Source organism: Corvus hawaiiensis, chromosome 2 (assembly GCF_020740725.1).
Source record: "Corvus hawaiiensis isolate bCorHaw1 chromosome 2, bCorHaw1.pri.cur, whole genome shotgun sequence".
In the NCBI taxonomy this organism is placed as follows: Eukaryota; Metazoa; Chordata; class Aves; order Passeriformes; family Corvidae; genus Corvus; species Corvus hawaiiensis.
Window position 1 is genome coordinate 79,930,948 of NC_063214.1, and position 27,838 is coordinate 79,958,785.

At 35.7% G+C, this 27,838-nt stretch overlaps 1 protein-coding gene across 9 annotated transcripts in view; it reads left to right on the forward strand.

Moving 5' to 3' along the window:
• The window catches only part of GPC5 (glypican 5), a 620,145-nt gene that overhangs the window by 361,750 nt on the left and 230,557 nt on the right, over positions 1 to 27,838 (forward strand). The window contains exons 9-10 of one of the 9 annotated variants that reach the window (XR_007201874.1): positions 1,431 to 1,550; positions 2,819 to 3,042. The exons of the other annotated variants lie outside the window; for them this stretch is intronic. The gene's annotated coding sequence lies outside the window, so the exon portion shown is untranslated. Of the gene's footprint in view, positions 1 to 1,430; positions 1,551 to 2,818; positions 3,043 to 27,838 lie in introns of those variants that run through there. 9 annotated transcript variants of the gene reach the window in all.

Here is a 27,838-nt window from a genome sequence, read left to right on the forward strand (position 1 = left end):
AGTTTCAAACGTCTCCTAAGTGCTTTTGATGCACACTTACTATTCTTTATTTGTTCTAAAAAAGTCTTACAAAAAGCATTTTTGAATACTGAAACATTTTGGTAAGAAAATGTACAGCAGAAGCATGTAAAATAAAAGGATAATATTTACAGTGGATGGGGTATCAAGTATTGCATTTGGTATTTCTCAATTGATGTGTTGTATTAAGCAAATTCACTTTGTTCAGTGTCTCAAATGTCTCATTTTCAGTGTACAATGAGGAGTTATATTTTCTTTTCATGAAATAAATCACAGTATGATTTCTCAGTTTATACTTTTTCCCATCCCATGGGCCATAGTTTTGTATTCTCCCGTCTCTCCCTCCATCCCAACAATAAAAGGAACCAAAAACCCCAAATGAAAAAAAGAAGGGAAAAAACCCAACCCTTCTGTAAATGGGTTTATTTTCTAAATTGATAATTTTAATATATTCAAGAAATAGAAATAATTATACTTTCTCAGACTTAAAAATAAAATTAAACAGCAATACCTTTGTCAAAGACCGAGTTGAATGTGTCAAATTAGACACAATTGCAATATGTAGTTCCATGTCATCTTGTCTGTCCTCATGTTAATGTAGAAATGTTTCTTAAAGTGTATATTAAATAATAAATCCCATTTGACTTTAATAATTTTAGTAGTGTAATTCCTACTCCTTCTCTTCAGGGATCACAGCACAGCACAGGAAATCTCCTAGGACCTAATTCTGCCAGTCTTACCCTAAAAAGTAATTTAATCCACCATAATCCCATGGAAATAATTTTAAGGATTTGCAGAGAAATGTGCTAGTCAAAATTAAAAATCTGTCCCATACAAACAAGTTATGACTGCCAGTTTTAACTTTCTAAAATACTTTTACTTTGAATGTGTACTCTTAGTTCAGAATGTGTTGTGGGAAGAGGAGGAAGACTGTTTATTAACCTTGATTATTTACAAATCTCCGTAGTTTTCACTTCTGCAAATCATAGGTAATCAAGGTGCTGTAGTAATAGTAAGTTCTATTAAAAATCACTGCTCTTCCCTTCTTATTGATTGGCCAAACAGCTTACTTCTCTGATTAAGGTTTACTTTCCTGTGTGTGGAAATCTGAAAGAAAAAGAATTATCTCAGTCATTTCCAAAACAGTGAAAAAATAAGAGAATTTTTTTCTGCTTGCATAGAAATGTCTGTGAAGAATTTCCACAATTTGAAGCAGTTCATGTGTTCATTATCAACCCATCCAGATCTGACCTATGTGAAACACTAAACCCTTAAAATCTAAGTGGTAAATTTCAGCAAAGTAGCACGAGTTTCCTGGTGGTGTACTGTTAATATGCATGTAAGTGCAAAGCTAATTCTCCACACAGAGCATGATCCAACTTGAGTAGAAATACTTACAAATTTTTTTCTAGGGGAATACTTGTTGGATTTGAAACAGGAGACCAGAACAGGAGACAAGATAAGATAATTATACTTGCATTTCTCACTTTTACTACTCATTAAATGCTCATCTTCTTCATTTGACAAGGCAGGTAAGATATAGTCTCCCATTTTATGAATGTTGCAGAGGCATTTCTCATGTTTTGCCCACACTATTTCTGAAATGAAGATACTCATTCAGAATATTTTAGAGGATCTGTTGATTATATTCCTTTTCAAAGCCAAATAAACATAATTGACAAAATTCCACCTTCTAGCAAAGTTTCTAGTTTTTGAACATCATGTGATGTACAGAGAAGAAGATACCCTCAAGTCATGACCCTGTTTCACCAGTGGGCTTTCTGGAGGAAACAAATGTGTTAAATGCTCATTTAATTCTGCTAACATTCCAACACCCAGACAATCTCCTTTCTTCTTTCAGGCTTGAGTCCTTGCTCCTAGTTTTCCTCAGTACAATGTGTAATTACTTTTAAATTACCACAGTGATTTCCTTCAAGAACACCAAGTGGACCATACCTCATATTTATCTGTCCCTGTAGGGGACATGTGGGCAGAATTACACTTTACCAGTATATGCATTTCTGTTCTGCACTAATCCAGTACGAGATATTTTCCCAGATGCCCCCAAAGAACTTAGTATCTCTTTCCATTTTAAACAGAGAGCAGACATTTCGAGTTTTCTTAAACAGGAAACTCGTTTGGAAACAGTAGGTATTTTCATTTTCAATAGCTATTTAATTTTCATTTTTCTTGAATTTCTAGTCCGCCATAATGTAATCTCTCATTTCAGAGGCTTTCTTGTCAAAGCCTTAGTAGCCATGAATCAAATACTACATTATTTCCTCACACAAATAACAACTGAAGTCATCAGTGAAAGAGAAAGCAGCAGAATGAAAAGAAAGATTGGAAGGATAGCAAGTTAGAAGGTTAAAAATAACCATGAAAAACAGCATAACTACCTGTGACAAATTATAGAATGGAGCTCAGAATCTGGCCTTCTCATTCTACAAAATTAAGAGAGCTTGGCAAGAATTTTTTGCTGCAGAACTGAAAAAAGTAAGTTTAAGGTGGTCCTGTGCTTTTATTTCTAAAGAGTGCTAAAGCAGAGCAATGCTGGCTTTACCTGTCTTTTTCCTTACTATGAACTGTATTTTTCCATTTCATCATTTTTCAGCCATGGGGCCTTCAAAATAGCTTTTCATTAAATTAAATCAATTTAAATTAAATAGTATGTGTTGTTTTGAAGAAATTTATTTAATTATACATGGTTTTAAAATATAAATACTTGTAGCCCATATTTTAAAGAATAACTGGCATTGACCATAGATTGATTATTGCATATTCCTGCTTTGTCTCCCAGGAAATCCAGAATTCAGGTGGATCGTGCAGCCCTTCCCCAAACACATGGAGACATAAAATTAACCCACTTGTTTGTTGATCAAACTGGATTAAATAAAAAGAAAAAAAAAGTGTTTCTGAATTACTTGTCTTGGGCCCAGAAAATAACCTGCTTGACTGCTGTCATCCAGACTCAGTTCAATCGAAACTTACCTCTGGAGTGTAGCTTTGTTACAACCGATGACAAATGATCTAAGGGTATGAGAAAGACAGATTTGCAGGTAAATATAAAGTCTTTAATTAGACCTATTTTTTAAATTATGAATTACTTAACATGTGGCTGATATAAAACCTACTGACTTCTGACCTACTGTGTTCCCAGCGTCACAGTTTCAGATTTGTGGAAGCTAATATGTAGCCAGACATTGGTACTATCTTTCTTGGTGAGGACAGACGGTTCTCTTCTTCGAATATCCATTATTTAATAATGGATATTATTTAAATATCCATTATAACAATGGGGATTTGTTTTCTCTGGAATGTGAGTGCCTGTCTTGTACTCACATACTTGAGGGAGCAAACTGAGGCCAACATGCTGATCATGTGAGTCTAGTGAAGACTTACTTTTGCTCAATGGTTCACTTGTGCTGGATCAGCATCTATCGAGAAATCATGTGAATATTACAATCCCTGTCAGAGAACCAGCCCAGTAACTGCTGTTGTTTATTCTGTTTCAGATCTCACATGGCCTGAGAATTTTCTTAGCCTCACTCTGGTGAGTGAGGATACATAAGAAAATCAGGTTTTGTTTAAAGTAAAGGGGAAATGAATAAGGCTTCTAACTGTTATTGGGAGGAGCTAAATAAAATAAATAAATAATTATTATTTGTGTATTGAAGATAAGTTAAAGAAAATAATGCTTGCATGATTAGTTAATTAAATTTTCATTAATAGTGGGATTCATTCAGTAATAGGGTGAGCTGTCCTGATGCTGTAATGAAAAGAAAATGAAATTAAACTATTTCCACTTTTACATGCAAGGAGTGCTCAGAAGCAAACAAATTGCAATGTAGTTATTAGCTCCTTCCTGATCCAGTTACTTCCTTTATACTGTATTTTATATAGAAACAAATTAAAATAATGCAATTGAGATTTTCGAAACCAAGCACCTGGAAGTTAGGGAATAATAGAAGTGAACCTTAATTTTTGTCCTGTATGCTTGAATGAGCTTGAATGTGCTAGGATCCTGTGGAAATGCTCATAAGGTAGAAACTTACTACTCTGTGCTGCAAGCTTTTATACTGTAGAATTTCAGAGCAATTTCTCAACACTTATTCCTTCAGGAAAATAATAAACATTTCCTATGTGTAATTTAAGAGTAGTTTTGCCGTACGCATCACATTGCTTCCACATATATAACAGCAATATTACATCTGCCATCTGAGTATCTGAACCAAAGGACTATCCTAGAAACCAAAGAAAGATGGTCAGAAGAAAGTTTCAGTCTGTCCTAAGTTTTTTTTCTCTGTGCTGAGATTTAAACAAGCTCCAGCTTCCTGAAATCTGGATGCAAACTGACTGTGACCTATGGCATTGGGAAAGAGCACATTGTTCCTTTTTTGCCTTGCTACTCTCCCTTTTATTTTATAGTTTATTAGGCATAGTTACTATTGTTTTATTGGAAATACAAATTGAATCCCTAAATGATGTATTTTGTGTTGCTTGGCACACAGGTACCTTTTTCATTAGTACGGGGACTAGAAAAAAAGATGGCAATTTAACTGTTTGCATCTTAGGAGAAGCTCAAAACATCATGGAGAGAATAGCATCTCTGTAAGAGAGAATCTCCATGCAAAACACAGAAGATTTTCACACTAGGACTATGAGGTGAGGGTCTAAGTCGAAGGTTTGTGGTTAGTTCCCCAAGCAGCATTGCAGTAAACTGAGAAAGATGTTACTGTGTTCTTATTTGCTACTTTGTAGAAAGAAATGGTAAAACGAGATTCATCATTAGGCTGAAAAAGAGGGAAAAAAAAGGCATCACTTCTAAAAATGGTATTAAGAAAGAAAAGAAATATTTTTTATTTTAAGTCCTGCTGGTAGATACACCTGACAACATTCCTTTGATTTCTCTGGAGTGTTTCTTAAAAGTAGAATTCTTAGTTCATACAAACAGTGAGAAGTTTAGATTGTTTCTTGGCTTTCACTCTATTTACCGACATTAAATATATACCTTGGGAAGGAAAGGGCAGGAATGCTGTCACTACATGTCTGTATGTATTTCACTTAGATATCTAAATTAACAACCCTAATTTATTGCAATGTTAATGGGGCTTTCATGTGATTTCAGCTGTGACTCATCATTAACTTTTTTTGGTGTCTCTCATCTTGTGAATCTCTGTTCCACCCCAGCTACCTCTTCCTGCCCCTGCATCAGTTCTGTTCTGGCATGGACATTTGTGCAGCTGTGCAGAAATCAAGACTGGGAAATTGACTTGTCTGAAACAACAACCATTCAAATAAATTTTTCTCCAATGCAATCACGCAGCTTTTCCAGGTGAAGGCAGGGCACTTCACCCAGCTAAGCAGACAAGAGTAAGGGGCAGATATTCAAATTACCACTGAATGTAAACCTATAGTTTTGGGGCACCTAAGATAAATCTAGAGATTTCTGATTTCCTAGTAAAGTCAAAATGTGCCAATAGTATGCTAAGTGCTTGTTATTAGCATTAATTTATTATATACCTAATTGATCTTGATATTACTTCTAGAGGCTCAGTAAAAATAGATATTTTTTACACATGGAAATTTTGAATTATTCACCAACTCTGGACGTGGTGTAATGCCTAACAATTTCAGTAGTTAAAAAATAACATTTTGTCTTCTTAAACAAAGGTCAGCATTTTGTTTAGTGTTACATATACATTTTTAAACTCCCTAAACACTCTTCCGTTAAATGTTCAGAAAATGCTAATTCATAAAATCTCTGGTTAGAAGAAGGTATTTTCCACTACATTTCAAGTTTATTACATTACTTTTCGTTATTGATTTTTGAATTTATTCATCTTAATTAAAGAAGATTTGGTACACTAATTCTTATCTTTTCATTAAATGGAAACACTAAAATTTTCAGTGTCTGGTATATAGTTTATTCTCCATGATAATGGTATCATGTGAATATTCCTTTTCTGTAAGGATGTTTTAGTGAACAGTCTGTTAAACTGTCTTGCATCCATTTAATTCATATGCGCTGAGAATCTTTAAAACTTACTACTTGTGATTTTTCATGGTACTTCTGTACCAATGCAGCCAGCATAACAAATATAATTACCCCTGAGCTTTCAGCATTATAATTCCTGTACTCTAATTTTATGATTACTTAAAAAAAAAATAACATTTCAATGATTTTTTAAGAAACATAGAAATTTATGTAAACAATAATGTATTATGAGGAATGATAATAAGGGGTATCTTACCTTCCTCATTCAAGTTTGAATTACTTTGCTGTTATTAACCAAAATGACACTGTACAAAGAAAAAAAAATAATAAAGAAAATACTGCCCTGTATACTGAAAAATAACTTGAAATTATCAATTCAGAATGCTGAATGACATTAACAGTTTATCACTATTTACCTGTGAGAATATTTATGAATCCAAACAGAATTGAAGCTGTGTTTTATGACTTGCTGCATTCTGAATGCCAGATCATTGAAAATCTAATCTCGGTGCTAGAAATATCCATTTCAAATCCATATCCTTGTAGCTATTTTGATACTGTGTTGAGCAACTTTCTGTAACTTCCAGGATATAAAAGACTTGAGCTCAGTATTTAAAACATCGCAAATAAAAGTGTAGAGCAACAGAAAAGGAAACAGATAAAGAGAAGGTAGTTCAGTATGCTTGTTATTATAATTTCCAATATGCTTTTTACTATAAAGAACATGTTTTCCCAGTTATACTGCTTTTTGAAAAAAATATATAAAAAGGTAGTATGGAGCCCCAGCATTTCCTAGATTGTAGTCTTGACATTGCAGTTGGCCCTATGTAATCAAACTTCATTCAAAGAATAGCTCCTCATGAAACAGACTTTAGTTTTGAAATGGTATATTCTTTTCTGGAGCTTCTTTGGCAGTATGAAACTGTATCTTTCAAAAACAATCTGCTCTGTGTTGATGCAGCAAGCTAATAAAAGCAAATAAAAGTTCTGTTTATGAAGGCATATGGCAACCCTTATTTTTGTAAGATAACAAAACTTGCTATGAGGTTCATATATAAATAAAAGCTTAATTCAAGGAAAATATGAACAGTTGAGAAGAAATAAAACATGGAGTGGCTTAGATTTATAAAATCTGATAAAATATTTTCTATATTGAAAATGTGGAAATGGGAACTATTTCCTTTCCTCCCTTCATGATTCATATACATTTATATGTTCCTGACTAAATGATGAGTATATATGTTCTAATAACCACTCACCTATTAATAAAACATATATGATATGCAAGTTGAAATAAGCAGAATTTCTTTTCCATGGCACTAAATCTTTTTGCACATTGCGGTTAAATTAATGAGGTGTATTAGGACTTGACCACTGGAAAATAGAACCTAAATAAGCAAAAGCCAGAAAAGAAGAGGCTGCTGGACTAAATGCTTCAAAAATCTTGGTGCATATTCCCATCCACCTGTGATATGGTGATTATTTTGTTTAAAGAACAAGCAAACCTTTGTAGTGGATTGTGCATATGGACACCATTCAATGATATCTTCACTACTATGATTTCATAGCGTTTTCAGTTCCAGTGCTGCAGGCTGACTTGATACCAGATGCCAGTGGATATTTAGGCCCATAGGAGCATGCCAGAGGAATAAGGTAGGCCAGTTCAATTTCAGGATTGCAATCTGTATTTAAAGGTTTATGTATTTAGGACAAAAATATGGAAAATTACAGAATTATTAGAAGGGAAAAGTGGCAGTGAATAAAGGGGTGAAAATAAGTGGGTAATGGGTAGAATTTAAAAAGAATTTATCCTTCAAAATTTGGCTTTTTTTTAAAAACACACCAATTATAAAGATTATTCTAATTAATTTCTTTTTAACAGTCACAGAACTGGTTTACAGTATTTTAAAAGCAAATTCAAGTTTTCTTATTTATCTAGTTGAACAGTACACTGAAGAGAGGGATTTATTCATATATTATTAGGTTATTGATATTGCAAAATGTAGTAAAGCACTTAATGGAAGGAAGAATATCAAGCATATATTTTATCCAGCATCTTCTTTCAATCTGCATTTTATCAAAGTCAGTTTGTCTATTACTTCTTTTAATAGGGATTTTATTATATTAACTGGAATGCTTATTGGGAGTACTTGCTCTAAAATCAAAAGACAATATTACAATGCAGTTAGAATGCATGTAGTGCAAGAAATTAAAAGGAGATTTGTTCTTTGCTTTACAACTTAAGTAATCTATACTGGAAGAGGCTGAAGAGGTTCATGTTCTTTGGAGCTGAAAGTTCATTGAATTCATTGTCATTTCAGCTTCCACTATCCAACTGCCAAAGCCAGACATTTATCATGTGTCCAGTGGCAGAGGAACACAAATGATTTTCTTTTCAGTGTAGCTGCTATGACTCAGGTGCTTTTCCAAGTTATGCAGTAAATCATCAGTTCTAACATCTCCTGAATCTTCATCTTTCTTATATAACATGAAATTAGAGGCCAAGAACTTAACTGAAATTTAATATGAAACTTGACTTCGCAATACATGTAGCTACAGTGGTATTGGATAAGTAAGGATGCAAAAGAGAACTGAGCTCTGTCCTGTGCCTACCTATTGAGCATCTCTTGGTAAAGTGATAAGCAATGCTGTCATGTTAGTATATGTGACACACTCCAGGTATTTTGAGAATCCTCTTTGTACTTACATAGTTAAGACTTTGTAACCATAGTTAAGACTTTGCTTCAAAGTAAACTGCAGACCTGCAAGTAACTGCTACAGGAGCTCTAAAGTAACAGGACTGAGCAAACCACATGCCTGCTGTACTATTTGGTGTATATTATGATTCCTCACCTTTACCTTACCTAGTCTGGTACAAACTCCTCAACTCATGCAACCCAGCTCAGATGTCTATTGAAGAATGAACTGGACTCCAGCAATATCTGTTTCTGTCCATGGACTGTACAGAGAACTATCACAGAGATATTTACAATGTAATATGGCCACAGTTGCTCAGATTAAGCATTTTCAAAGTGATGACATAAAAAAATATTAGAACGCTCTTCCACTTAAGGAAGCTTTTAATCAGAATTGAGAGAGCCAAAGGAACACTTTAGACATAAAATAAAGAAAAAAGGTTTTAACTCAAATGCTAGCTGAGGGCTGTAAGTAACTGAGGGAAGGAACCTGAGAGTTACATTTGATACAGACAAGCAGTGACATTACCAAGTGCCTTGTGGTCTACACCTTAATGGAAACACAAAATGAGTTTGCAGATACACTGTTTTCTTTCTACTTGAGGGGCAATTTGTAAGGGAAGGATCTATAAGCAAAGAAGGAGTCTGAGAAAAGGGGATAAGAATGCTTTGGGTTTCTTGAAGGTAAGAGGAAACAAATTTGATGAGTCAAATTCAAGACCTAATAAAGTCAGCAGCAACATTCCCATTTACTTCATTAGGAGTCAGGATGAACAGAAATATGAACAGAATATGAATAAAGGAAGATTTCTCCAGTTTTGTGATGTAGCCTCTTATGTTTATGTACAATCTGTCTTCCACAGGGAAGGGCTTTAGAAACTTCATACAATAAATAGAGTTCATGTTTCTCTGAAATGCAAGTGCATCAAAGATGAAAGGTATAAACTTTTCAGCACAGCAATCCAGCAATACATAACTGTTTACTACAGAAAACACAAAGTTGTTTCAATGACATATTCTGAGAACAGTGGAAATGTCCTTAATAAACTCAAGTGATCACCTTTGAAATTCTGCTCTTGAAACAGTTCCTGAGCTAATGCTGTAATTTACATTGCTGTAACAGCAGATTCAGAGAGAAAAGAGCCTACTGAATGTCAACATCTCTTCCTTTATCATGTTTCTTTTTCTATAAAAGGTGTGATTCCACTTTTTTTTTAAATCTATATGTAGTTTAGAGCCAGTTAGTACCTGGAGTTCCTAGAGCCACTAAGAAAATAGAGTTGTGCCACTTAAAATATATTTTTTTACTGGTGCTGTTTAGGGTATATATCTATATCACTATATATCCATATATACCCATATATCTATATAACAATATATTTATCATTCAGGCTGGACGTGTCCATGTGTGTATGTACCAAAAATATATCTATTTTTTCTCTCTACATGGAGAAAAATGCCCTCATTTTTTTTTTGTAGGAAGTTTTCGAACTGATGTATTTTGTTAAAAAGCACCAAAACCATAGATTGAGGTCAGCTGTTTCCTCCCTTCCTTTCCCTTTCACTGAAAAAGACATTAAATATACAAAATGCAGACTATGAAGCTCATATAAATAAGCCCTTGGTGATCTGGGATATGAAGCTTCTTTTTACAAAAGTAATCTGTGAATTTTAAAAAAACAATAAAAAAACCCATTAATTTAAAATATTATTGGTATGCAGCTATGACTGCGTCCTAAAAAATTCTTTTAAACTGTGGCTATATTAATAATTAAATATCTGTGGTTGATATTTTATCATATAGGTAACATAACTTGATTCCTAATGAATCAACATGTTGCAGTTAACCACTGTGTGCCATACATAACTACTTCTTTAGTAAATATAGGATTCACCCAAACTTGATTAGATGGATTATATTTTGTGTAGAAAAAATTGATTTTAAAATACACTTGGAAAAGGGCACAACAGAATAGCTTTCAGTGGCTTCACAGAACTATAAACCAGCTGATCAACTTCAAGTAGAGCTTTGGAAAGTATGAAGTCATGCTGAGGAGGGGACATGTTTGATTTCAAGATCTTAGGAAATATCTGATTGCAAAGCTAACTCCAACCAAAATAAAATGGAAAGTTTGACTCTGTAAGACTCACTACCTGAAAAAACTGATTATAATTTATTTATCTAAGCTATTACCTTCACTATAGAACATCTGTATTTTAAATTAACGGTATTACTTTGTAACCTATAGGCATAAATAAATATTTCAGAGAATTATTCATCTGACATATTTAACATCTTATGAGGAAGACAAAGTTTTAGGCCAGTAATTGGGAGCAAAGATCTAAAATTCTTACCTGTATGATGTGGGGCAGATTACTTGTACCCTTAATTGTTATCATGCAAAGCACCACTGCTTTCTGTTCAGTGTTTTTGTAAAATGTGCTGTGTATTATCACCATATACTCTAGAAAAGTATGGTTTTGTTATGGTTTTATTATTAGAATAAGTTATTAGGATAAGTAGGTTAAAATACAATTGTTTACCCTTATCTTTGATTTATATTTATTTTCTGTTCCTTCTACATTTTTCAGTGCCATTTGTATATTTGGAAAATATTTGGCTTAAAAAGCTAATCAGCTGTGCCTCCTTTGGTTATAATGCCACGGTCCATGACCTGAATAAAAGAGATCAATTGAGGATTAAAACAGTCAGATCACCCCTTCTTTCTCACACCATTGATCTCTTCATTACAAAGTACTTTTTCACACGTGCAGCTCCACAAACTGTCCTAATTTAATGAAAAGTTAGCAGATGCCTTATCATCCTGATTTTTAAATTTACTGTTATTACTTATAGGTAAATTTGGATAAAAAAATATTTTCTCAACTTAGTTGCTGCTAGAACAGCTATTTGTAATTACACTTATATTTACAGATACATTTATTATGCTTTTTGAAATATTGAATATAGCTGTCTAAGAAAAGATACAAAGCCATAAGTGGCTTATATTCAATGTTAGCTAATTGGTTAAAAAGGAAATGTGATGGTTGGTCTTCTTTGATTGTAGCTGTACCCTACCCAGTGTTGCAGAAAAGCTCCTGAAGATGTTGGCTATAAAACTGAAGGAGTTTTTGAACATCCACATTCTTCCACTCAGTGAGCTGTTAAAACTCAAGGAAAACAGTTAAAACCCAAAGAAAAGGCAACCAACCACTGAGCAATATGGCATTGCCTACCCTACTGCAATTTCAGATAAAAACAATATCAGCTTCAGGGGAAATCATTCCATTCAGAGGAAGCCATCCCTTCATACTCTGTACTGTTATAGCTCCAGCTACAATTAAAGGCTGCTAATTTGGAATTGTATGGCTGCTGAAAGGTTCTGATTTGGAAATTTTGTCTGTAACAAAATATTTGAAATATTTCATTGAAGATGGTCTAATTTTTGTGCCAACACCAAAATAAAGTGAAATTGAAATTAATTGCCAAGTAAATATTAATAAAATTGCTAGATAGAACACTACTGACAAACGCTTTTTAAGAAAATAGTACCACTGGGATTTTAAGTTTATAAATTCTTTATTCAGATATAGTTTACTGGAAATATAATTACATAAATATTAAATACTTTTTAAAACTAGGTACTATTTTGGAAGTGAAAATATAATTTTTTTTTTTTTTTTGAAAACTATATAATTACTGTATTCCTTTTCTTCAATGAGAGATAGCTGGGTTAATCTTAAAATTTGTATTTAAATTAAAACATTGGAACTATTCTAAGGAAGTTTTTATTAATGTCTTCTGACTTTGAAGAAGAAACTTACTACTTTAAAGAAAATAGATGTAATGAATATTTTTCAAAAGGCTGTTAATTGGAAATATGTTTTCCCTACATTTAAATGTTTGAAGGTGAATCTCATTTTCTGAAGGAAGAAATAGCAAAAATGAGAGAAAAAGAAATTGTGATTTTTTCAATAAATTCAGGAATATTTGCATCATATGCAACCCATATAGGCATTCATAACCATTTTACTGAATACGATTTTTAAAAATTGTATTTGACAGGATGTTGTGAATTCCAAATGTGTGTTTATACAGATTATGCCAGATTGACACTTTAAAATATTAATTAGCTGTTCAAACATATTGCATATCAAAGCACATCTGGTCTGTGGCAAAATGTGAAAAGAAATGGCACATCAGCTTTTAAGATACATTGATAGGGTCACATAGATCAACTTGTTCCTATCTCCACTCAGGGAGTTTCATCAGCATCTCATTTTTTACGACATAATTTGCATTTTAGGAGACATTATAGTGTATGCTGACATGCCAAAATTTTCTCAACAAAAAGTTGTTATCTGAGTGGTGAAGTAGAGCTTCAGGACTGAAATAACTGGAGCTTTTCATTCCTGTGCTAAGGGGCTTTAAACTTCCATCCTCATGAGAGTCTGACAGTTCTCAGGTTACAGACTACACAGGCACATGGTGTCTTTCTGTTAAAGCCCTGCCATTGCACAGCTGGCAATCACATGCAAGGGGCAAAACTGAAATCAAGGAACAGAAGTCCTGGTAGTTCTGCTGGATAATGTAACTATTCTCATGGGAGATGGAAAAGCAATGGTTTTGTTTCTGTTCCCACGATGACTTCTTTGTCTTTGTAGTGTGTTGGCCCTGGCTGGAGGCCAGATACCCACCAAAGCCACTCTATCACTCCCCTAAGCAGCTGGACAGGGGAGATAAAAGATAATTGAATTTATTACTAACAAAATCAGAGCATGACAATAAGTAAAATAAACCTTGAAAACACCTTCCCCCCACCCCTTCCTTCTTCCCAGCTCTACCTCCTTCCCCAATGGTGCAGAGACACAGGGAATGGGGGTTACAGTCAGTTCATCACCCGAGGCTTCTCCCACTGCTCAGGGAGAGGAGTTGTTCCCCTGCTCCACTGTGGCAACCCTCCCACATGAGACAGTTCTCCGTGAATTTCTCCAACATGAGTCCATCTCAGGAGCAACCTCTGTGAACTGCTGCAACATGAGTCCACTGTACAGGCAACAGTCCTGTCCAAACTGCTGCAATGTGGGTCACTCTTCCATGGGGTGGAATCAGGAACAGCCTGCTCCAGTGTGGGTCCCCCACAGGGTCACAAGTTCCACCAGAAACCTGCTCCAGTGGGAGCTCCTCTCTCCATGGGTCTGCAGGCCCCTGCCAGGACCCTGCTCCAGCACAGGCCTCCCACAGGGTCACAGCCTCCTCTCAGGCATCCACCTGCTCTGGTGTGGGTCTCTTCCATGGGCTACAGGCAGATCTCTGCATCCTCATGGACCTCGATGGGCTGCAGGGGCAAAGCTGCCTCACCATGGTCTGCAGGGGAATCTCAGCTCTGGTGCCTGGAGCACCTCCTGCCCTTTCTCCACTGACCTGAGTGTCTGCAGAGCTGTTCTTCTCACATGTTCTCACCCCATTCTTCTTAGGCCACAATTATGACTGTGCAATTTTTTTTCCCTTCTTCTTAAATATGATATCATAGAGGTGTTACCATCATTTCTGATTGGCCCAGCCTTGGCCAGCAGTATATCCATCTTTGGAGCTGCCAGGGATTGGCTCTGCCAGACATGGAGGAAGCTTCTGGCAACTTCTCACAGAAACCACCTCTGTATTCCCTCCACTGCTAAAGCCTGGCCATGCAAACCCAATACAGTCTTGTTCATCCAAAAGCTCCCCAATGCAGTGCATAAAAGCATGTTAAACACCTTTGTTGTGGATCAGATGAACCACATACTTACTATCTGAGAATTGCTCTCTTTGACCCTACTCCACTTAATTTTACATAAACGCCTTTCCAATTTAAGGTCATGATAACTAGGTCCCTTAGAGGTGCATCAATTTCCTTAATCCTTTCATTTCCTTAGATCTGGAGTTATTTTCAGGACAGGTAAAACTTTCAAGTGAAGTCAGATTTTTATGTAAAATGGAATTGCTATTTTACAGTGATTTTTCAACTCTGGAAATCCTCATAATATATTGAACAGGAAAATGCATGACACATAGGTATAGACCTATCTGGAATAGGACTGCTACTATGTAAATACTTTGGGGAAAAGTGGTAAATGATAAAGCAGGTTTGGAGGTAATATGCTACAAGATGATTTGATACAAGCAGATAAATTTCAGACAATGTCTTTATTATCTAAGAGTCAAAATTAGGTGCTGGGATACTAGAAGTAAAAAAGCCTACCTTTAAATAAATATTTCTTTTTGAGATTATTCAACATGAAGTGCTAAGAAATTGATATGAATTAACCCAAATTTTTTCTGATCATTCACTGAGATTATAACAATTCCCGTGTTGCAACAGCCTAGAAGTAGAGAAGCAAGAGTGTTATTGACAAGGGCAAAAAGAAAGAACAATATTTTCCTTTACAAAATTCAGCACTACCAGCGCATAGCAGAAAAACTTCAGATTCTCATAGCTAATTAGCTGTTACATTAATAACCTGTCCAGCAGTAAATAATAGAGATTTTGAATTAGTCTATGTTTTACGTGATTATAGTAAATTTTAGGTATTTTGTTAAGGTTTGTGCCATAATTTTATTAAATAAGATTTGTGTTATCACTTAAATGCATTTTTCCACTTCATGAGTGCATTAAAGTTCTGCTAGAGTAAGCACTGATTGACAGCTTTTATAAGTTTTTTATGTCTGTGAAAGATGAACAATGATGCCTGTAAAATGTGCCCTGCTTCCTATGCAATGTCCTTCCACAAATCTGTGAAAACATTTCATAAATGCTTGGAAATAAATGGATACTTGAAGAAATAATTCCTAAAATCTTTGAAAATGCTATTCTTAGTGTATTTCCTTTATTGTACCTTCCTTCCTCTTTTCTATAATATTCCAACTTTCTTTTCAACAAATTCCAAGGAAGAGTAGCCAGAATTCATGTTTTATGAAAGAAAGATCAGTGATCGGTCAAGTGAATGATTGAGCTGTACCCCAAGTAAAGCTCCAGACTGTAGTCATTCACAATGAAGTAACTAAATGTAGGGCCTTTATTCATTTGTCCCAAGCTAATCAGGTCATATAATGTCTGCATGTGGGCAGCTGAACTGGGTTCTGGGGATCCCCTGACCTAACTCACCTACAGACAGTTTTGTCATGGTCCAGCTGCTGTAATTACGGTGTTTAATCCATACTGAGATTCAATTTTCTTCTCCTTCTGCTGGTCCAGAAGTACACAGACTTCTCACAAGACTTCTGCAATATGTGCAACCCCAATGGAGGTTTTGGATGCTCCTGACTTCTCAAAAGGTGTTTTTGTCTAGGTATAAGGCAGGTTTATAAACTTTTATCTGAGGCAATGGCGATCAAGGGCTTAGTCCACTCTCCAGCCTGGAATGGGCTTTGCCACTAAAGGCAGTGCTATAGGCTAAATGTTGAAGTATATTCCTGCTGTCATCTTCCCTGAAAAAATTCTGTCTGTGCAGTGAACAAGCAGTAAATCTGAGGAATTACCCTTGGGGCAACAATCTCCCACAAGTATGCATTTTTTATTTCCTGAGAGCTTTCTCTTGACTTCTACCATCTTATGCCTGAACCTTTAGCTGACACTAGAGGCAAAGGCGAGCACTTTAGAGCTGGGAATAGGCTGTTGACCACTGAGAAGCACATATGGTCTGCATGTTATTCAGATGAAGGACTATAAAAGAAGCACACACACTACACACTCTGCCACGTGCAGTGAAAGGCATTACCTAAGATGAGCACAACTAATTTACCTTTATCTTCCTTGGGCCTGTCTTTCTGCCACAACTGAATTTTTCCCTTAAGCATCTAATTTCATCATTCTTTCTGTTTCTCAAAAGTACTGCGTTGAATAGTGAAAAATTGGACTTCAATGTATCTAAAAGGTTTTGACAGAGGCAACATGTTTTGAGGGGATATAAGATAATAACATAAATGCTTCTTCCAACAAGCATTAAAAAGATGCTTCAAACAATAGCAATTTCTCAGTTCAGATGAAATAGGTGAAATCTTTGAGAACTAGTAGTGAGAAAGTAATTAATTATTCAACACCCCAATAATTTCATTAACTCTTTATGTGTTGTGCCACATATGCTTAGAAATGCAAAGAGAAAGTAATACTCAGACTAACAAGTCACTATTATGGAGGTAAAATAAGTCCTATTCAAGGAATTTTATTTCTTACTATTAGAAAATTGAATATACTTCATCACAGTGGAGTATAAAAGCTACTTTTAATTCTGTGGTCACTATTCTCAATGACTGTAAATTACTCCTTGTACTTTTTTGAAAACAGATGTAGACACAGAGTAATTTTAATTTTTTTTCTTTTCGTGAATATGCTCCCTTCTTAAAAGAGTAATTTATTCTTAGGGCACTTTCTAAATGGCTGCAAATTGCAGTTACAATATGACACTCAGATTATTAATATGATATTTTCTGCTTATATTTATTGAATGTTCTGAAATGGGTGTTCCTGGTGAGAAAAGTGAAAGAAAACCTTACTTACACCACCAGGCAGAACTTCAGAGCTAGTTTCACTACTAAGAAACTGAAGAACACCATCAGTTTCTCTAAGGTATTAGTATTTTTTTTCTTCTACCACAAGGAATATTATTTTGAGGGTGCATATTAATGTTAAAAGAATTTTTTTACTCCTAATATGGTGAATGTTCCAAAAGTAGTCTAGGTTCTTCTGGAACAAAAATATTTACCATTCAGATTATTTACTACCTATCTTGGGGTTAAGGATTTGTTGCTTGATTTTTTTTCCTCCCTTAGATGCTTGGTTTGAAGAATTATAGTTGAAATGTGTATTTTTTTCTTCTCACTTTTTTCTTCTGCTCAAGAACTAACTTGCAATATATCACAGCTGTCATTGTAATGAGAGAAAAAATCATGATGCAGCAGAACTCAGTCAATTCAATTATATAGAAAATGCAGTGAAATTATTTTGATAGAAATGCACCTGCTGAGGCTGCCTGCTAGGCTAGTCCACAATTAGATACTGTGTAAAAAGTTATTAAAAAGTTCATTTAGACAATTTATCTCTGAAGGGTGTCAGGGGAATATTTCCCTGAAGAAAGGGTCAAAACTCTGGAGAAATGTTTATTTCAAAAGTAAAGGTAAATTATGCAGCTGTGTCCTAATAATGATGAAGATACACACTGTCTTAAAAATAAATTCAAAGGTTTAAAAGATTTTGTAGATGGATGGGATCAAACCACCCATGAACTACATTGCCTTGGTCCATAGGCCTAAGAAAAGCATAAAAAAACTGAGAATTTCTTGAAAAAAATTGTTCGGCTATTGGAATATCTCTAATGAGTGTTCCACTGGCTTCGGATTGCATTGGTAGTAATAACACAACAACAAATGGCAAAAGCAGCTTTCTATAGAAAATGACCCAGAAAAAGGAGTGAAGGCATATTCTGCTTTCTCTGAAGAGCCATACTGCTAGCATTTTGGAGTCAACTTCTCCACCTCAGGAAGAATAATATATTTCCCTCTCTGAATGGCCTTTTGATGCAGCTCTCACTGTTCCTGGTTGGTTTTGTCGCATCAGCAACTGAGGCAACAGTTTATTGAGCTAACATGAAGCAAATGCTTTCCATAAAAATATTCATACTTGCAATTAGTTTATCACACTTTGCCCCTTCACTTCCTCAGAAAGCTAATAAATCACTTCTGGAGCTTAGATCTTCATGACTGCTAGAATCATTACTCTGTGATTTTTTTTTATAGCTTATTTTGCTTGCAAGTTAAGACAGCCTTGTGCCATTTTTCTCCTAAATAAGAGTGATTGCTATAACAATAGGACACATTTGTACAGTTCATATTTTAAGAACTGCTGATTGTTTTAACCAATGTTTTATAAAACTTCCCTGTTTCAGTAGTGGTTCTCAGGAGTGTGAAAAAGACACACAAATCATCTTCTCTAGTATGTTATTATAAACTTCATGTTTTAAGTGAATTTTAATATTGTCACTGTAAAAGCTCATTTGTACCTTTGGGAGTTGTCTTAAATTTTCGAGAGTATTTACTCATGAAGGAAATATCAGGAGAAAATGGTATTTTCTTGATGCTGAAGAATGACAATTCACTTCTTAAAGCTGGACAGCAGATGGCCAGCGTGCCGTTGGCATTACTCCTCTATAAATGCATGTATAAAAATCTAGGAAAAGATATATACACAGAGCTTTTTAGTAACTTCCCCCAAATAATTATAGTAGTGACCAAAGAAGGTTCTCATAGAAGACTTTCTAGATGACATCTTTTCATCAAGTATATTGAATAAATGAAATAATATATATATAGAGAGAGGAGAGTAAAATTTTAAGTATAGCAAAAATATTCTTTGTATGCTGTTTATGTAAGAATAATTTTAATGTGATACTTAAAAGGAACACAACTGGCAACTCAACATGTTGTCTGCAGAAACCATGTGGTATGCAGAGAAGTCAAGAAAAAAAAAACACCTTGATTTATTTAGAGAATCAAACTATGTGAGTAGAAGATGGAGTCTGGGTTCATACACTCTGCTCTGAAAGGCTTCTCAGAAGAAGTTTGGTTTCAATTCAAAGCAAACATGGCAAGTATTTGAACACCATCTTTTTTGGTTTTTTTGCCCAGATGTTGGCACAAAATGATGCTGGGCTTGCAAAAGCTAATGAACTTCAGAGACTTTTGTCTTTGGGGACTGCAGTTAAAAAAGAAAGGGTTATAATTTCTGGCATCTTAGAATGCCTATCATGTGATGTATGTCAAGCCCTATCTGAGATTTGCAGTTCATTCATATCTGTAAAATATCAGGGTGTCCCATTTTCATACACATATCAAATATTTTAGTTTACAATTGAAAATGAGAAATATCCATTATTTAGCCTTGTTTTGTAACAAATATGAAGGTGTACAAAACTGAAGAAGATTCAGGAATGCTAATGATAGGCTGAAAAGCCTTATTTTCACATAGAAAAAATATTGTATAACAGAATAATAGATTCATAAAATCATTTAAGCTGCAAAATATCCTTAAGATCATCAAATTCAACCATTAACCCAGCACATCCAAGCCCATCACCAAACCATGTCCACAAGGTGCCCCATCAACCCGTTTTCTAAATATCTCAAGGGAAGGTGACTCCACCACTTCCCTGGGAAGCCTGTTCCAACATTTTGGTGAAGAAATTTTTCCTAGTATCCAATGTAAACCTTCGCTGTTGCAGCTTGAGGCCATTTTCCATCTTGTTCTATCTCATGCTATTGTGTATATATAGAGAAGACATTTGAGTAAATGTTTGTGCATATACAGAGCTCAAAACTATTCCCTCACAATGATGAAGGAGACTCAAACTGGCCAGTGAAAATAATTATACAAATACTATTAATGATTAAATCATAGTTTCAATAATATGAATAAATCAATTAGATTTCATGGCTTTTTATAGCATAATATATGCCCTTGTGTTCATGAATAATTGATGTAAGCAACAACAACAATGACAAAAACAACAAACAAAGATAAATAATCCTTATAAGATATGTTGGTTAATTCCTGAAAAGGTTAAGAACATCAAATTTTCAAATATCATGACCTGACTTTAATGACCCAGTAACAGGCTGACATTTGCAGTATCGTTTTTATGTAATAACACATCACATGCAAAGATCAGCAAGTGGAATGTAACCGCTTATCTCAAAGGAGAAAAATAAGTAATAATGGTGCAAGAGAGGTTAATAACAGGTACAGGTCCAGCCTGGCTTTTATCAGTCTCTTTAGAAAATGAACTGGGAATTTCTGTCAACTTGATTGGAAAACGGAGAGGAGAAATAGATACATATGGGAGACGTCAGTCAGAGTGGAGAAGACTGGTCTGTGTGAAGGTTGTTCGCAAGGTTACCTGTTCTGACGCAATGGAAAGCTGGAATTTGCATGTCAAAGCTTTGTTCCTTTCTCCGCATAGTGTCACATAAATTGTCCGCCCTGGGGTTTTAATTTCACAGATGTCTAAGCTCATTTAGAAATTAAAGTGCAATAATCTGTGATCCACACTGTATCTCATCATTCTGGTTTTTTTCTCAGCAAATGTTACATGGTGATTGTTTTGTTTACACATCAGAACTGTACTCAAAGTTATAGGCTTGGGGTTTGGGGTTTTTTTGGTTTAATCTATCTGTGCTTTTATGGGAAAGTTAGAACATTACATATTTTTTCTCTATTATTTCTGTTTTATTTTGGGGGGAACTTCAGATTAAATTTTTTTTTCATGTTTTATAATCTGTGTGGTTTTTACAATCCCTAATGAGTATAGATGGATGACAGATGCTTTAAAAAGGTTTTAATTATCTCCTTTTTTCTTTTTTTTGTTAACAGAGATATTATCCTCTAAGGTATTGGCTCTCAGTTAAAGAAAAAAATCCATTTTACTGTTCAGTAGACTTTTCAGCAGTTTAATTGTACTGTGAATCCTAGTAAAATAGTGTATTATTGATTCACTGAAGGAAATGATGTGATTCATTTTTGTTTTACACTATGTTTTTAGATTTCAATAAAAATATAAACATGCTTATTTCAGATTGTGATTGGCAGGACTGAAGACAGAAATAAGCAAGAAATTCATCAGCAAAAATTGAGTAAATATTAACGTTTAAGGATACAACTGCAATCTCCCCACATTAGGAGCATAATTAAAAAAAGAAATTAGAGATACAGTTTGTATATATAGGTAACCCCATTCCAAATATCTAAGGAAATAAAGATTCTTTGGAAATTTCTCTAGAAAGTCTCTTGACTTTGCCTTTGCAGATCATGTGCAGCAGTTCTAGAGTGCCTAAAACTGTCCTGCCAAACAGAAGCCTTTCTTATTTAAAGCTAGTTTAAACAACCCTCTCTCAGCTCTGGCACCACTTCATGGAGCAGACATGACCTCTCCAGTAATCTGGTCTGCCATTCAAACTTCATAAACTAAAATTACATCCCAAAAACATAATACAGGTTGTGGAACTCCATTACAGTGCTCAATTGGCATGCTTCATTTTCTGAAGGGTTTCCTGTCTCACAGAGTTGCACAAACAGACCTGATAAATGTACCACTCCAGGTCACCCTCTAATGTCCCTAGACACCAAAGGCCCTTTATATGTTTTAATATGGTCTTAAAAATAATATAAAACCAAACATTACAGCGTTATCTATAAGCATTCTAATTAGCCCTTTTAAACTATGTATGTTTGAATTAATTTCCTTTCTTTCTGCTGTCTATGCTGTTTGTTGATAACTGGCCAGAAAATCTTATTAGATCAATGGAATTGCAATAAACTACAATACTAATTCAAAGCAGCAGTGAAGAGCATTGTATTTACTACTGATTTACAGTTAAATTAAAAAAGGTAAGGATACGGTGAAAAAGGGATGTTCTGAGTGAATTTTTTATAGCCTTGTTATTACTAGTAAATTGTCTACACTATTCTTGCATATCTGCAAATATAGTTTGCTTAATAGAAACTTTCCCTAAGAAAGAACAATGAGTAGTATTTATGCCCCTTACAGTATGATTATCATGAAATGCACCATATCAGAGGCAAATTGCCCCCAAGCCAGAGTATTGAGACACCCCATGATTTCCCCAGTATAAAGGCCTGGAAGTTCTTCCATTTCAGTTGCTACAGCATAGCTGCAGGCAGGGTAGGAGAGGAGCAATAGAAGCACTCCTATACATTTTGTGGTAGGTATTTTTCAAAGCAGCATCTAATTACCACTGAGAGTGGTATTCATCTCACTTGACTCCAGTCATCTGTATCTGATCTAATGACTCTTGAATATCTTTGCTAAGGAAAGGAATAAGCATTGCTAGGGCACATCTTATTCTCATATAGGCATTTAGGGCTAATTTGAGGTCTTTAAATGTATTTGAGATGCTTTAAGGCATCCAAAACTTAGGGTTGGGCAGATGTTTGAAACTGCTTTCCTGATGCTTCCAAAAAAAACCCCAACCCCAAATATTATAGGTTCTGCAACAGAATTTTTCCCTTCTGGCCCATCAGTGGAAGACCATGTGGTCCTAGCCCGAAAGTCAGTAGACTTGTTTAGGCAATTTAACTGAGTCCTTGGAACTGAGGTGAATAACTTCCTAGTTGAGCACACTTCTCTCCATTGTATGTGGAAGGAGCCTTTGGAGTCAGCTTTGGATGCGTATTTCCATGAATCCTACTTGGAAGCTGCAAAATGACCCTCCTTAATACTACTGGATTTAGAGTTAACCTGGAGTATGCAACTCCTCAGTTACAGTCCTTGCATTCCTCAGAGTTACCTTGGTATTTCACCCTGACAGTTGATCAGGACTATAATAGCACCAGGGGCTGAACTGAACGGGAACCTGAACAGGACCAAACTTCTATATGAAGTTTTCTATAGTGGTGATGTGGTGGTTCAGCAGGATAATGACAGTAAAGGGCTAAAAAATGGTAATCTTATTCAATGTGAAAAATAATACATGAGGCCACAACCTGATAATAACTGCTTCAAAGGCTTTATTTTGAGCACCTCAATTTTTCCTTGACCATACTGAGAGCTGTAAGACTCCTCAGAGCACAGCATTGTGTTAAAAAGGCTTTTAATAAAATTTGGAGCAGTGGCTTCTGGAAGATAACAGTGTTCTAAACTGCTATTGGAAATAGTGGAAGAAGATTCTGTCTCAGTGCTGTGAGGAATGAGCTTAACTTACCACAGGATCCTTCTACAAACTGAAAAATTATTCTGTTTTCTTTCAAAAGATTTCTTGCATTTGAAGACAGGAGGCCCTCTGGGAATTAATGAAATATTGAGTACCATTTTTGTATTCTTTGGGTACTTATACTGACTACAACAGTAAAACCTACTGTAAACTGGATAATTCATTCACTACTCACCATGGGCAGGCAGGTGTTCAGCCATCTCCAGGAAAGCCTAGCTTCATCACATATCATGGTGACTTGGAAAGATAAATACCATCACTCAAAATACTCCTTTTCTCTTCTTACCCTGTCTTTATATGCTAAGCATGACACTATATGGTGTTAGATACTCCTTTCATCAGCTGGGGTCAGCTGCCCCAGCTGTGTCCCCTCCCAGGGTCCCCGCACACCCCCAGCCTGCTCACTGGTGGGGTTGGGGTGAGGAGCAGAAAAGGCCCTGACTGCAAGCACTGTTCAGCAACACCTAAAACATCCCTGAGTTAACAACACTGTTTGCAGCACAAATATGAAGCAGCCCTATACTAGTTACTATGAAGAAAATTAGCTCTGTTCCACCCAAACCCAGCCTATGTAAAACAAAAAGATAGTATTACATATAGCATAGCACAGTCCTGAGAATGTGCTACCATTCATTTCAGCAGGACCAGACAAAGACACAGTGCAGCATGTTGGAATATATGTATTCAAGTATTTTATTCAGCAAATGAATAAGCAGAAATTGCTGTGACAGAAATGTACATGCTGTGGCACAGGGGCTAAATGAGACCGGGCCACTAGGATAGCATTTTTTTCTGTGTAATACAAAACTTGCATAAGCTACTGAAGACTTTCTCTTTAAAGGGAAGAATTCCCCTGTATCAGAGTATGTATATGTACAGTGTGTATATGTTCTTCTGTATATACAGGGTATGTACATGTACCAGGTCTTGTTTCCACATACAAGATCTCACATAGAGCCTAATAGCATGACAAGTTTATCCCAGTTCGCTAACAGTAGCTTTCCATGAGTAAGAACAACAACCATCAAAGGCATTAATTATAATTCCTTCCATTGCTTATCCTTTGCTCCTCCACAATCTCCAGATTTAAATTAACAAAAATCACAAAAACTTTCTACTTTGTACTTTTCAAGTACATTATGCAAGTTGACAATATTCCCTTCTTTTCTTTTCACACTCTGTAATAGAGGTCTCTGCAAAGATACATTTAAAATGATGCCTACCAGCACTTCAAAGCCATCTCTTGCATGGTAGACCTAAGTTTAGCTTAATCAATGTTTGATGTAATGAAAATCTCTTGACAGAAGCTGATATGCTTAGAAATAAGTCTCTGATGCTTCATTATATATTCACAGAAAGGTGAAATTTGTAGTGATTATGCGCACCTCTGAAATGTGTCTCATTGGATTAGCAGCTATAATTAGCATTCACTTTTATGAAAGTCAGCTTAATAATATTACTTTCCCTACCACAGGTAATATTCTTCTTGGTAGTAATATTTTATTCCATGAGCAAAAATAAAGAAAATACTATTATTGTGCAGAATAGCATGTATTGTATCTAATTTATCTCTATTTTAAAAAGCCTAGATTTTCTGCCTGAAAGCCTTTGCTGATCTGAATTAACTGTGTATATGAATATGCATTTTTTCAAACACCACCCTTAAAATTTTGGGGAAACCAGGGCTCCCCAAAAGTAGGGAATCAGCTGGGGACACTGGAGGCAGTCAAAGGCTACCTTATATTCCATTCACGATGCATTGGTTTTGTAGTGCAAATTTGTATCCACCACTTCTTCTGGTAGACTGGTAGTACCAGATTTTTTTCATTTGTCTTTGCATGAAGTCCAATCTGAGGTAATAATTTTTTATATATCAAAATGTGGTTTTAAAGAAGCCCTGTAGAACTATGCCAAAAATAATTTATGTGATGTAACCAGCACAATGCCGTTCTCCACCATTGCCTTATTTGATGGTTCATAGTCATTTTGCAGTTAACTAACCCAAGCAATATTTCTTTTTTGTTTCTCTTCAGTCCTTATGTATTTCAGTCAGTCTATACCATTGGTGATTTTCATTCAATTACTGTTATTCATACATCAGAAACATCTGGTTATTTCTGTGAGAAATTTCAGTCCTTCTCTGTAGTGATGAGAATGCCATCAGTGGACCTCATGAGTATGGTCCTGTTCTTTGTGCCAAGGTCATTTAATCAAAAATGTTTAATGTTTTCAATCATAAGAATGATTGCTGGGAAACTTAGCCAAACAATTCCTTGTGGGCAAGGATTTGCATACATATGGCACCCAGTTGTCCTCTTGATGTGTAATCTACCTGTTTAGACAGATCAAATGAAATGAAGAAGACTGGTAGTACTCATATTTCCAATAAACCAGCAATAATAGATTTTTAATTAACTCCCACTATAGAATGAAAATTTGAGGCTGTAGTTAAATTATCCTTTAAAGAATATTTTTCAGCATCATAACTTCATTGTGTCTCAGAGAGTAGGTGAAAACACAGAGAAATGCTGGGGGCTCTATGTACTGTACACATTTCTACCTGTGCCATTCAAGTGTAATGGAGGACCAGATCAGATACACAGCACTTAATTGCTATCACAAATATGTTGGGCTTTCTCTAAGTTTAAAAAGGGGAAATATTAGCTACACTCATTTCAATATGAAAATAATTGTCTTTTTCCAGTGTTCTCATCAAACAAGTTTGTATTCAAATGTACAGACTAGCAATGCTGAACAAACTTTTTGATTCATATTAGACCCCACACCAAAGTGTTTCCTTATGTAAGGTGATTACACCTATTACTGTGGAACTCCGAGATTAATCTCACTTTTGAGGCATTTTCATAAAAACTCTATTAAGAACAGATGTTTTTTCTAGTCCCTTTACAGGCTTTCATCTTCTAGAAAATCTCATTCCTAATGCAATGCTATAAAATTGTATCAACAATTAATCTGTTATAAAAATCAGTTAATATAATTTGTCATACCAGGAAGTGTCACAACCCACTTGTAGGGGCTGTGATGTTCCTTATAAATTCTCATGAGGCTGAACAAAGACATCGGACCACATGTTGGGGAAGTCTTATGTTTTATTGTACAGTCACCAAAACTTTGGCAACCAGCCCACTATTTAGACTGAAAAGGTGTTGGGTAACAAGCCCATAAATTCTTACAATAGACTTCCACAAGTGGCGGATAGCAAGCCCTTTATTTTGTCCGGTACACTTCAATAAGTTCTCAGCTCCCACCACAAACTCCTCACACATCTGGCTCACAAGCCACAACACACCATTACATGGGCTCCCCACCCCCACAGCAGAGTCCGATATGGAGTATGGAATAGAATATGAGAGCTGTGCTTTGCTCAGGCAAAGGAAGGGGAAACATCACAGGATATCCGCAGTCCTTAGATCCTGCATTGGTGCTGCTGCATGGATGGTCCGGAGTTGGGGCAAACAATGAGATGAAGAAAGTGAAAGAGAGGAGAAGAAGAAGAGAGAAAAAAGATATGCCATAGATAAAAGTCAGCAAGGAAGCATCTTTCTAATCTGCGTCTTTTTATAGTTAATCTGGTGTTGCTGCCTGTTCTGAGCTTCCCTTCCCCCTCCCCAAGACACTTGCCTCTGCCACGTGCTGCTGAACTCCTTTGTTCCAAGCAGGGGCAAAACCAAATGTAACTCAGACTCTTTAGCAGTGTCTGATTGGCCGCTCACCCCGGGTCCCAGTCCTCCCCTTTCCCCTTCTCCCAGTAAAAGAAAGGACCAAGGGGGGCCCATCCTCTTTGGCTTGCACTCTTTCTGCAAACATCTTGTTGTCTTGTTTCTTTTTGAAAGCTTCTAATTGCGGGAAATTAGGTAAACTGAAGACTGTATTTCTCCCTCTTTGCTTCTGCTGGTGGTGTTAGATTTGCAGCTGCCATTTTGCTGCTTTTAGAGCTACTGAAATGCTGGATTGCCTGTGCTACCTCTCTAGGCTGCCTGAGGCTTTCTAAAGCATTGAACTATGAGCTTAGCTGGTAAAAAGCTGTGAGTATACTTCCTCAACCTGGTGCATGCCTCTCATGTAAATTAGACTTCTCACATGTTTTCTGTATTAGGCACAGCCAGCCCTTCTGGAAATGGGGAGTGTGGGACTGAGCACCAGTCTCAAAGCAGAGCAGGAAGTTGGCTCAGAACAGCACTGCCCCACCTCCATAGGACCCTCCCTTTCACTCTCCTGTAGCAATACTCAGAATTTTTGAGACAAAACATGCTGAAGTCTAGTCCTCTATAGTAAGTTACTGCATATTTACAAGGGTGTATGAAATAAATAACATTTGACAAAAAACAAGCTGTTTGATTGTTTAAA